Here is a 10,000-nt window from a genome sequence, read left to right on the forward strand (position 1 = left end):
CCACTCTCAAGCTTTTAGACTAATTCGAAAACTTCTTTGGTGTGGAGAGAGAGAGAGAGAGAGAGAGAGAGAGAGAGAGAGAGAGAGAGAGAGAGAGAGAGAGAGAGAGAGAGAGAGAGAGAGAGAGAGAGACTTTCAAACTTTTATACACTCAAGTTGACTGCATTGTATTATGTGGTAAGAGGGAGCACACTCTTCTTCTTCTTCTTCTTCTTCCCTTCTTTCTCTTCTTTTTTCATATTCTGTTTTTTCCTTCAATCTCTTCTCCAACATCCATTACTCACTTTTCTCATAACCTCTCCTTCTTCCTCCTTGTCTTCCTTCTCTGTATTATTTTCTTGCACCCTCCTCCCTTTTTATAATCTTCTATTCCTCCTCCTTGTCTTTCCCTCCTGCCCTCTTAATCTGCCTCATTTTCTCTTATTATTATGCATTCCTTCCACTCTACTTGCCCTCCTGCTCTTCCTCCTCCTCCTCTTCTTCCTCTTCCTCCTTATCTCTCGTAATTCAGTCCAAAACACAGGCATCATAGCACTAATCCCTTCACTTCTAATCCTCCTCCTCCTCCTCTTCCTCCTCCTCTTCCTCTGCATAACAAAGAGAAACTCACTAACAGTATATCATGTTACTCTTTACTCCTGGAGAGAGAGAGAGAGAGAGAGAGAGAGAGAGAGAGAGAGAGAGAGAGAGAGAGAGAGAGAGAGAGAGAGAGAGAGAGAGAGAGAGAGAGTTTGTGTGTGTGACCTTACGTGCTCAAGGGAGATAAATTGGAAGAAAAGGAAGAGAAGGAAGGAAGGAAGGAAGAACAGAAGGAAGAAATTAGGGAAAGGAAGTGAAGGAAGGAGAGGAAAGGGAAATAAAGGAAAGTGGAAAGTTAAAATTATGGAATAATTGAGAGAGAGAGAGAGAGAGAGAGAGAGAGAGAGAGAGAGAGAGAGAGAGAGAGAGAGAGAGAGAGAGAGAGAGAGAGAGAGAGAGAGAGATTCAAACTTACCTTTTCTTCACATAAATCTAACTTTCTAATTTAAAGTTGTGAGGGAGAAAAGCCCATATGTAAATTGTTCTACTGATACAGACTTAATTTCTCTCTCTCTCTCTCTCTCTCTCTCTCTCTCTCTCTCTCTCTCTCTCTCTCTCTCTCTCTCTCTCTAAATAGGCCTAATTAACACACACCCAACCTTCCTTTCTTCCTTCCTGGTTTCCTTCTCTCTCTCTCTCTCTCTCTCTCTCTCTCTCTCTCTCTCTCTCTCTCTCTCTCTCTCTCTCTCTCTCTCTTTCTCGAGTATCCATTCTATTTCATCCTATTCTTCCATTCTCCCTTTCTTATTTTCATTCACGCTGACCATTGCCTTCCATCATTCTTGTTTCTTCCCTTCTCTCCCTTCATTCCCTTCCATCCCCTCTTCCTGTTTATCGCATCATTTCCTCTTCCTCCACCTCCTCATCATCATCATCATCTCCCTCTCCGTCACTTACTTTCCTTTTCCTCTTCCCATGAATCTCTCTCTTTCTCTCTCTCTCTCTCTCCATATATATATATATATATATATATATATATATATATATATATATATATATATATATATATATATATATATATATATATATATTACCTATTCCTGTACACCCCGTCTCTCTCTCTCTCTCTCTCTCTCTCTCTCTCTCTCTCTCTCTCTCTCTCCTCACCCTAACTTGTCTCATAATTACAAGTTACAATGACTTAACACAAACTTCTCTTGCTACACTTCCTCCCTTGCCTGCTGCAGTGCTTTCCTCCTCACCTGAATCAGTCACCTGCATTTCTTCCTTGATTTGTGAAGTTCGAATTTCTAAAAATTCAACTCAAGTTTCTGCGTTGAAAAACAAGTTGAGTTAAATTATGTTGCATTGTTAAAGTTTTCGTTTTTGTTTATAAGTTGGTTTGTAAACTATTTGAGGTTGACTGTTTGTAATGTACTAATATTTCCACTTCTGAATTGCACTGTAAAATATTTGTCCCTTAAATTATTTAACATCTGTCCGTGTAAAATTTAAAATACCCATTTTTTTATTTATATTTATTTACTTATTCATTTTATTTATTCATTTATCTTATTTTTATTTATTTTTTTTGAGAGAATTCAATAACCTTTTTCCTTTAACTTATTTCCTCATATCATATTTTTTTCAGTTCCTTTTCTAGTCAAATATTTCTGGACTTTCTTGCCTCCCTTCCCAGGCATTCCAGCAAGTCGAGAATAAACTTGAATAAAACACGTGAATAAAATGTCCGTAAAAGTTAGTGAGTGACAGAAAGACGCGGACAAAAGTTGAATGAATGGCGTAAAACTTGAATAATTGGAATGAAATAAAACTGAAAAAAAAAAAGCAAACAAACGAAAATAAAACTTTATGGCTTATTCAGAAAGCTTGTTTTGGTGCGTGTTTGTTTGATTTTTTCATTGCAATTTTAAAGCGGTGTGTGTGTGTGTGTGTGTGTGTGTGTGTGTGTGTGTGTGTGTGTGTGTGTGTGTGTGTGTGTGTGTGTGTGTGAGAGCTTTTTTTTCGCTCTTCTAATATTTCCTGAATAATAACCATCCTGCTTAATCACCTTTCACCTAAGTCAGTCGATTCTTAACCTATAAACAATCCCACAAAATTCTAATCCTAATCAATCACAAATGAATACAGTAATTTACAAACACCTCAGCTACACACTTGTCTTAATCCCCACTCACTCATGTAAATTTATTTCAACACTTTTCTTCGATCTCTTTTCGATGTCTAATCCTCAACAATGTATCTGATCCCCTACAATCAGCAAAATTTAACCATAACTCAAACTGATTTAAATGCATTCAAATCCGCTTTACAATCTCTGACCCTTATAAATTTATCTGACCCTCTATAATCAGACAATTTTTTACTTGATCCTAACTCTGAATGCATTCCAATCCTCTTCTCCAGTCTCACACTCACTGATCTTCACAATCTTTCATTAATCCTCTACCTGATTAATCAAAGAGGATTTAATCATCCCTTGATGGATGGCTTTTGTTCTCAAGTCATCTCTGAGTCTTTTTAATGCATTCTGATGCCCCTGTGAGCTGAATACAATTTACTTGTTCTTCTTTACCTGCTGCTTATCTAATTAAAGCGTTCTAGTCTTGTTCTTTGATGCGTTCTCACCTGTCTTGCTTCCCAGGTAGATACTTGATAGATAGGCAATTAATTTAACTTTATTCTCAGGATGTCAGTGTTTATTTGTGTGAAAGAAAAGTGAACAGTCTAGATGAGGCTATATGCCTTGCTGAGAATTGGTCTCATTTGTGCAGCACGTAAAAATGGTGCTGACAGAATTGCCACGATCCACGCCACGTTTTCCCGATCTAATAGTAACCCCACAGGTAGCCTGTACAGTCATTCAAATCAGATAAATAAGTTCTTTTGAATGCTTAGGACTGGTGTGTAATGTTATTTCACTTGAAAGGAAAAAAAAAAAAAATCAAATCACTAAAAAAAGCAGTATTGATTGATCTATACTTTGTATATCAATATTCTTTGTCTACTCTTCTTGACTTAATCATTTGTAATCTTAGAGGAAATTTTTTTTTTTACTGGTCATTAATTAAATAAAAAGTGGAAAAATTTTCAATCTTAAAATTTCTATCTGATAATAAGGATATGATCCTTACTTAAAGAAAAACCATTGCATAACTGTAAAATATTCTTTATAATTCTTGCGAGTGTTGTGTAGATAATAATTATTTTTCACTTTAAAAGAAATAGACATTAAAAACACATTTGTCGATTGATATACACTTTTTATATCAATATTGTTTTTTACCTTTCATAATTTAATCACTGGTAATCTTAGAGGAAAATTTCTAATCGCAGGAAAATATATCTTTTACATGTACATCAATGATTCACGTGACGTTAATTATCTATGAAGTACGTACATTAAATTTAATTACGCATCAACATTTTTCGGTTTTCATCAAATGCTCTTTTTTTTTCTTCCTTTTCAATGAGTCGTTAATCTGCAATATCTTCGTGACCTAGCTTACTGCATGGCTAGTGACTCTCTCTCTCTCTCTCTCTCTCTCTCTCTCTCTCTCTCTCTCTCTCTCTCTCTCTCAATATTCTCAAGATTTCGAGTGGTAGTCGTTATATATTGAGGTTAGGCTTCTCTTTCTCCCTCTTCCTCCTCCCCCTCCTCCTTCTCTTCCTTCTCATCTTCCTCCCCTCCTCCTCCTTCTCCTCCTTCCTCCTTTGCCTCCTCTTCTCTCCAATGCTTCAGACTTAGCGCCATCATCGTTATCCTCCTCCCCCTCCTCCTTCTCTTCCTTCTCTTCTTCCCCCTCCTCCTCCTCTTCCTCCCCCTCCTCCTACTCCTCGTCGGCGTTTCAGTTAAATCGCTGTCAAAAATATATTGCAGCTCATATTTTCTCGTTTTCCATCATGCAATCGCCACTAAAAAGATAAACTGCCATGTATATGTATTTGTAGAACCATTCTCTCTCTCTCTCTCTCTCTCTCTCTCTCTCTCTCTCTCTCTCTCTCTCTCTCTCTCTCTCTCTCTCTCTCTCACCTGTCACACACTATCAATCAACAGGTAACACATGAATACTCTACTCATTTATTTATCTACTCGTTCCTTCACCTGCACGAGTCAATTTACCTGCCGGTCCCTACCAGGTGAGGTGCAAGCGGGAGAAAGTTGTGTCCCGACTGAGTGAACAAGTTGTGAAATGTTTGCCAGCCCGGTGTGGTGTTATTAAATCTGAAAAGTATATTAATTAGTTTTTTTCTTTTTTTGTGCTGAAAGGGAATACTTATTAGCGGGGCATGGGATGCGTAAATATGGGGAAAAATAATAAGTATGTAATTTAGTGATAATTGTGTGGATTTGCAGAATGTTTTGATTAATTGTTGATGAATGATAAAGGATTTCTATGTAAATTAAAAGTTAAAATTGAGATATAAGTTGATGATAAAAAAGAGAAAGTGCAAAATGTTTTAATTAAATTATGACAAATGATAAAGGATTTCTATGTAAATTAAAAGTTAATATTGGGATATAAGTTGACGATAAAAAGCAAGAAGTACAAAATGTTTTAATTAAGTAGTGATATACGATAAATGTATTGTATGGAAATTAAAAGATATAGATAAATAAGATGACTAAAACAGAAATTGCAAAATGCTTTAATTAACTGATATATGATAAAGGTACATTATTACATGTAAATCAAGAAATAAAAAAATTGCCAGATAAATAAGATGATGGAGAGAGAGAGAGAGAGAGAGAGAGAGAGAGAGAGAGAGAGAGAGAGAGAGAGAGAGAGAGAGAGAGAGAGAGAGAGAGAGAGAGAGAGTCAATAAAACACAAGATTGCTCCCCTTCTCATTCTCACAACAGTTCATCTCGTTTATATTCTTCCTTTTTTTAAAATATTTATTCTTTTATTAACTTTGATAATTTATGACTTGGTTTTAAAAGACTGTGAGTGAAGGGAGAAGTTTATTGCAAAATTATGGAGATGAATTGTGTTAAAGTACTCTCTCTCTCTCTCTCTCTCTCTCTCTCTCTCTCTCTCTCTCTCTCTCTCTCTCTCTCTCTCTCTCTCTCTCTCTCTCTCTCTCTCTCTCTCTCTCTCTCTCTCTCTCTCTCTTCCTCTTTGTTCGTTTCATTCTTTAGCCTCTACCCTGATTTTTCTCCAATATTTTTCCCCTTATCTCTCTCTCTCTCTCTCTCTCTCTCTCTCTCTCTCTCTCTCTCTCTCTCTCTCTCTCTCTCTCTCTCTCTCTCTCCCCCTAATCTTTTTCCTTTTCTTCCTTCTCCCATCATTCCTCTTTCGTTTGAATAACACACACACACACACACACACACACACACACACACACACACACACACACACACACACAGTACTAACCTTTATGAGTCGGACAATGATGAGACAGAGGCGGCGTGTCGATAAGTTACCCAGACCATTTGGAGACTGCTACGGCCCTGGCGATAAATTGCAGGGAGGCGAAACGTGCAGGTACGAATCGTAATTTATTGTGTGCTTCTTTGCTTCTTATTCTTCTTCTTTCTGCTGATGGTAGTCCTTCTCTCTCTCTCTCTCTCTCTCTCTCTCTCTCTCTCTCTCTCTCTCTCTCTCTCTCTCTCTCTCTCTCTCTCTCTCTCTCTCTCTCTCTCATTTGTCTTTTCTTTCTTTTTTTTCTTTTAATATTTTATTTTCTCTTCCAATTTTCCTTCCATTTTTTTTATAGTTTTTAGTTTTCTTATTATTTTCTCATCACGTATTTTTTTTCTTCTATTATATTGTATCTTTCTTACTTCTACCTACCATGTTCTTACTTCCGTTACCATCTACTACTACTACTACTACTACTACTACTACTACTACTACTACTACTACTACTACTACTACTACTACTACAACAACTACTACTACTACTACTACTACTCTTACCCTTCACACAACGAAAATTTCAATAACAATCATATTTTAATCACACGTGATAAAACCACCTTTTTTTCCCCCTCCCTCTCTCTCTATGCGATAGTTTTCATTCCCTTTACACCTGGGCAATTAATTAACACTCATCAGTAGCAGGTAACGCGGCTCGAATCACATTATCCCTCACACGTGGAGGTAAATGTTATGCAAATTCTTATCACTGGTTTCCAAAATGTACGTAGGTAAGTGGATACGTTAAATTCAAAACGTTTCTGTCCAGCTTTCATGTTCCTCTTTCATCTACAGACGGGTAGAATAGGTAGACAGTGGATATGCAGGTGGATAAGTGGATGGATAGATAGATGGGTTGGTATATGGTTAGATTATAGGAATGGATAAGGTGGATAGGGAATGGATAGGTAGATAAATACATGTACAGATAGATAGATAGGTAGATAGATAGATGAATAGATGGACAGACAGACAGACAGATAAACATACATACATAAAGATAAAAAGAAACCACACAAAGAAGATAATTAGCAAGACAACGCAACAAACAAACAAACAATAAGATAAACAAACCAACCGATCAATAAACACACACACACACACACACACACACACACACACACACACACACACACACACACACACACACAACCCCCAATCTCACACACACAAACAAACGTATACCCACACACACACACACACACACACACACACAAACCCAAGCCAACAGACATTTCAATATGACATTTCTATCACTACAAAGTCCATAAATTAAAAAAGTATAAAATATTTACCCACAACCCCTTACCTCCCTGACCCCCTACCTTCTCCCCCCTGGCGAACCCGAAAAGCCCAATCAATTAGAGGAATGTGCAGTACAGACAGACGAATTCCCAGTGTTATAGTCATCAGTTTCATCTATTGCTGTCCTATTTCGTTCTATCAGCAGCAGCATAAGGGTGAACAGCAGGTTTTTATTACATTACTGAACGACCGTGTTGACAGTTCAGATTGTAGAGTACTTCATTGGGATCGTTACTGTTATTATTGTTAACATTATTATTGGTATTATTTTTATTGTTGTCATTGTTGTTGTTGTTGTTGTTGTTGTTAGTTATTGCAGTAGTAGCAGTAGTAGTAGTAGTAGTAGTAGTAGTAGTAGTAGTAGTAGTAGTAGTAGTAGTAGTAGTAGTAGTAGTAGTAGTGCTATCATAATTTTTGTCATTAATATTTTTGGTGACTACTACTACTACTACTACTACTACTACTACTACTACTACTACTACTGCTACTACTACTTAAGGAGGGATATCAGACGTAGGGGGAAGAAAGAAAAAAGTTACGGGAGGAGAAAATAATGAACAGGAAAGGAAGGAAAGAAGAAAAAGTCAGGGAAAATATGAAGGAATGAAGGAATGAATCACGGGGGGTTTAAGACAGAAAAAGGAAATAAAATGAGGAGGAAAAAGGGAAAAATTAGTTCACCTGGAGGAGAAATATGACAGGAAAAAACTGACGTGTGGGGTTCAAATGGAATGGGAAGAAATTAAAAATGTTATGAAGAGGGGAAATGGAGGGGAGGAAAAGGGGAAAAAAAAGTTATGAGTAGGAGAGGGAAAGAGAGATGGAGAAAAAAATTGTTCTTAGATTTTTGTATTTCTTTTTTTTTAGATTGAATGACGGGAGAGTTTGAAAAGTAGGTCATGAGGGGAGTCTCTCTCTCTCTCTCTCTCTCTCTCTCTCTCTCTCTCTCTCTCTCTCTCTCTCTCTCTCTCTCTCTCTCAACTTCGGACATATTTCTCTCGTTTTTCTCATTCAATTTTTTTTCCTATCTCTCTCTCTCTCTCTCTCTCTCTCTCTCTCTCTCTCTCTCTCTCTCTCTCTCTCTCTCTCTCTCTCTCTTATCCATCATCTCACACTCCGAAATTCCACTCAAAAGGAAGAAAAGAAAAAAGAAAACCAAAATGAGGAATGAAAGTTGAAAGCAATGAAAAATTAGGAAAATCTGAGAAAAAGATCTTAAAATATTTTCCTCTCTCTCTCTCTCTCTCTCTCTCTCTCTCTCTCTCTCTCTCTCTCTCTCTCTCTCTCTCTGTACATGATGGATACGGCAGTCCTATGTAATATGTATGTCTCCGTTTTCTACCAGCACTTTTCTAGGGGAGTCTAAAGAGAAAATGAAAGGAATTGAGAGAGGACAGAAAAAATAGACTGCATTGGGAATAAGATACGAAATGAAATAGACAATAAATAAAGTAAAACAAATACACAAACAGATTAAGGATAAAAAAATGGAAATAAGACACAATATGGAATAGAAATGAAAAAAAGTAATAAAAAACAACAGATTAGGGATAAAAGAAAGGAAACAAGATACAAAATAAGAGAATAGAGATGAACAAATAAGAAAAAAACAGATTAGGATAAAAAGAAAAGAGGAATATGATACAATACGAAATAAAAGAACAAATAGAGAAATAGAAAAATATCAAACAAACAGAAAGGGGGATAAAAAGATGAGAATACGATACGATACGATACGAAATAAAAAAAAATAGATACAGAAATGAAATAATAAACAAACAGACTGGGATAATAAAATGAAAAAAGAATAAGATACAAAATAAGAAATAAAAGTAAATAGTTACAAAAAAAAAAAAGCAAATTCAGGTTAAAAAAAAATGAAAATTAAGTACAATGCGATATGAAGATAAAAAAAATAAGATACAGAAAACAAAATATGCAGATAAGTGATAAAAACAAGTCAATAAATAAATGAAACAATAAAAAAAATCAATAAGCACGTTAATAAGTAAATCCTTAAAGGTGCAAATCAAAGGAGTGAACTGATTGGCTCCCAAGTTTACCTGTATTTTTGGCTTACCTGTTTGGGGAGAGTGATCAAACGTACACTCTCTCTCTCTCTCTCTCTCTCTCTCTCTCTCTCTCTCTCTCTCTCTCTCTCTCTCTCTCTCTCTCTCTCTCTCTTTTGGTACCTTTTTGTTGCCCTTGGCTAGAACCTCTCTTACATAAAGCACACACACACACACACACACACACACACACACACACACACACATACACACACTTTCCTCCTGTTTTTATTTATTGATTACAGATATATTTATTACGGAAAATAAATGTTTGAAATTGAACACTCACTTGGCAGAGAGAAGGGAAGGTTACTTGAGGGCAGGAGAGCCGAGAACATCCTGCAAACAATTAATCTTTTGTTATCTGTTCTCTCTTGACGGTAATGAATGCATGAACTTATATTTGAATTCAAACTTAAACCCACACACTCACCTGGCAGGGAGGAAGAAGTAGAGGTCATGCTGCAATTTCCTCCGACTCAGTGAACCTCACCTCACAGCTGACAGGGGAGTTTGGGGCCAGGTCGACAGTCAACCGTTTTCGTTTGTAAGATAAACTGCAAAAGTACCTCAGTCGTGATCAGATCCCACAATCAACTCTGGCCGTTGCATTTCGTTTGGGAGCGTACAAAAAAACAAGAACTATTAAGGCAATAGAGCCAAT

At 36.7% G+C, this 10,000-nt stretch overlaps 1 long non-coding RNA gene across 7 annotated transcripts in view; it reads right to left on the bottom strand.

Moving 5' to 3' along the window:
• The window catches only part of LOC135093027 (uncharacterized), a 115,386-nt gene that overhangs the window by 74,375 nt on the left and 31,011 nt on the right, over window positions 1-10,000 (bottom strand). For 4 of the 7 annotated variants that reach the window (XR_010263167.1, XR_010263171.1, XR_010263172.1 and 1 more), the window contains one exon: window positions 9,626-10,000. This exon is cut by the window's right edge. The exons of 1 other annotated variant lie outside the window; for it this stretch is intronic. This is a non-coding gene — a long non-coding RNA (uncharacterized LOC135093027). The remainder of the gene's footprint in view (window positions 1-9,625) is intronic. 2 more of the 7 variants (XR_010263168.1, XR_010263170.1) reach the window with 1 other exon arrangement.

This window comes from Scylla paramamosain, chromosome 41 (genome assembly GCF_035594125.1).
Source record: "Scylla paramamosain isolate STU-SP2022 chromosome 41, ASM3559412v1, whole genome shotgun sequence".
NCBI lineage: Eukaryota > Metazoa > Arthropoda > Malacostraca > Decapoda > Portunidae > Scylla > Scylla paramamosain.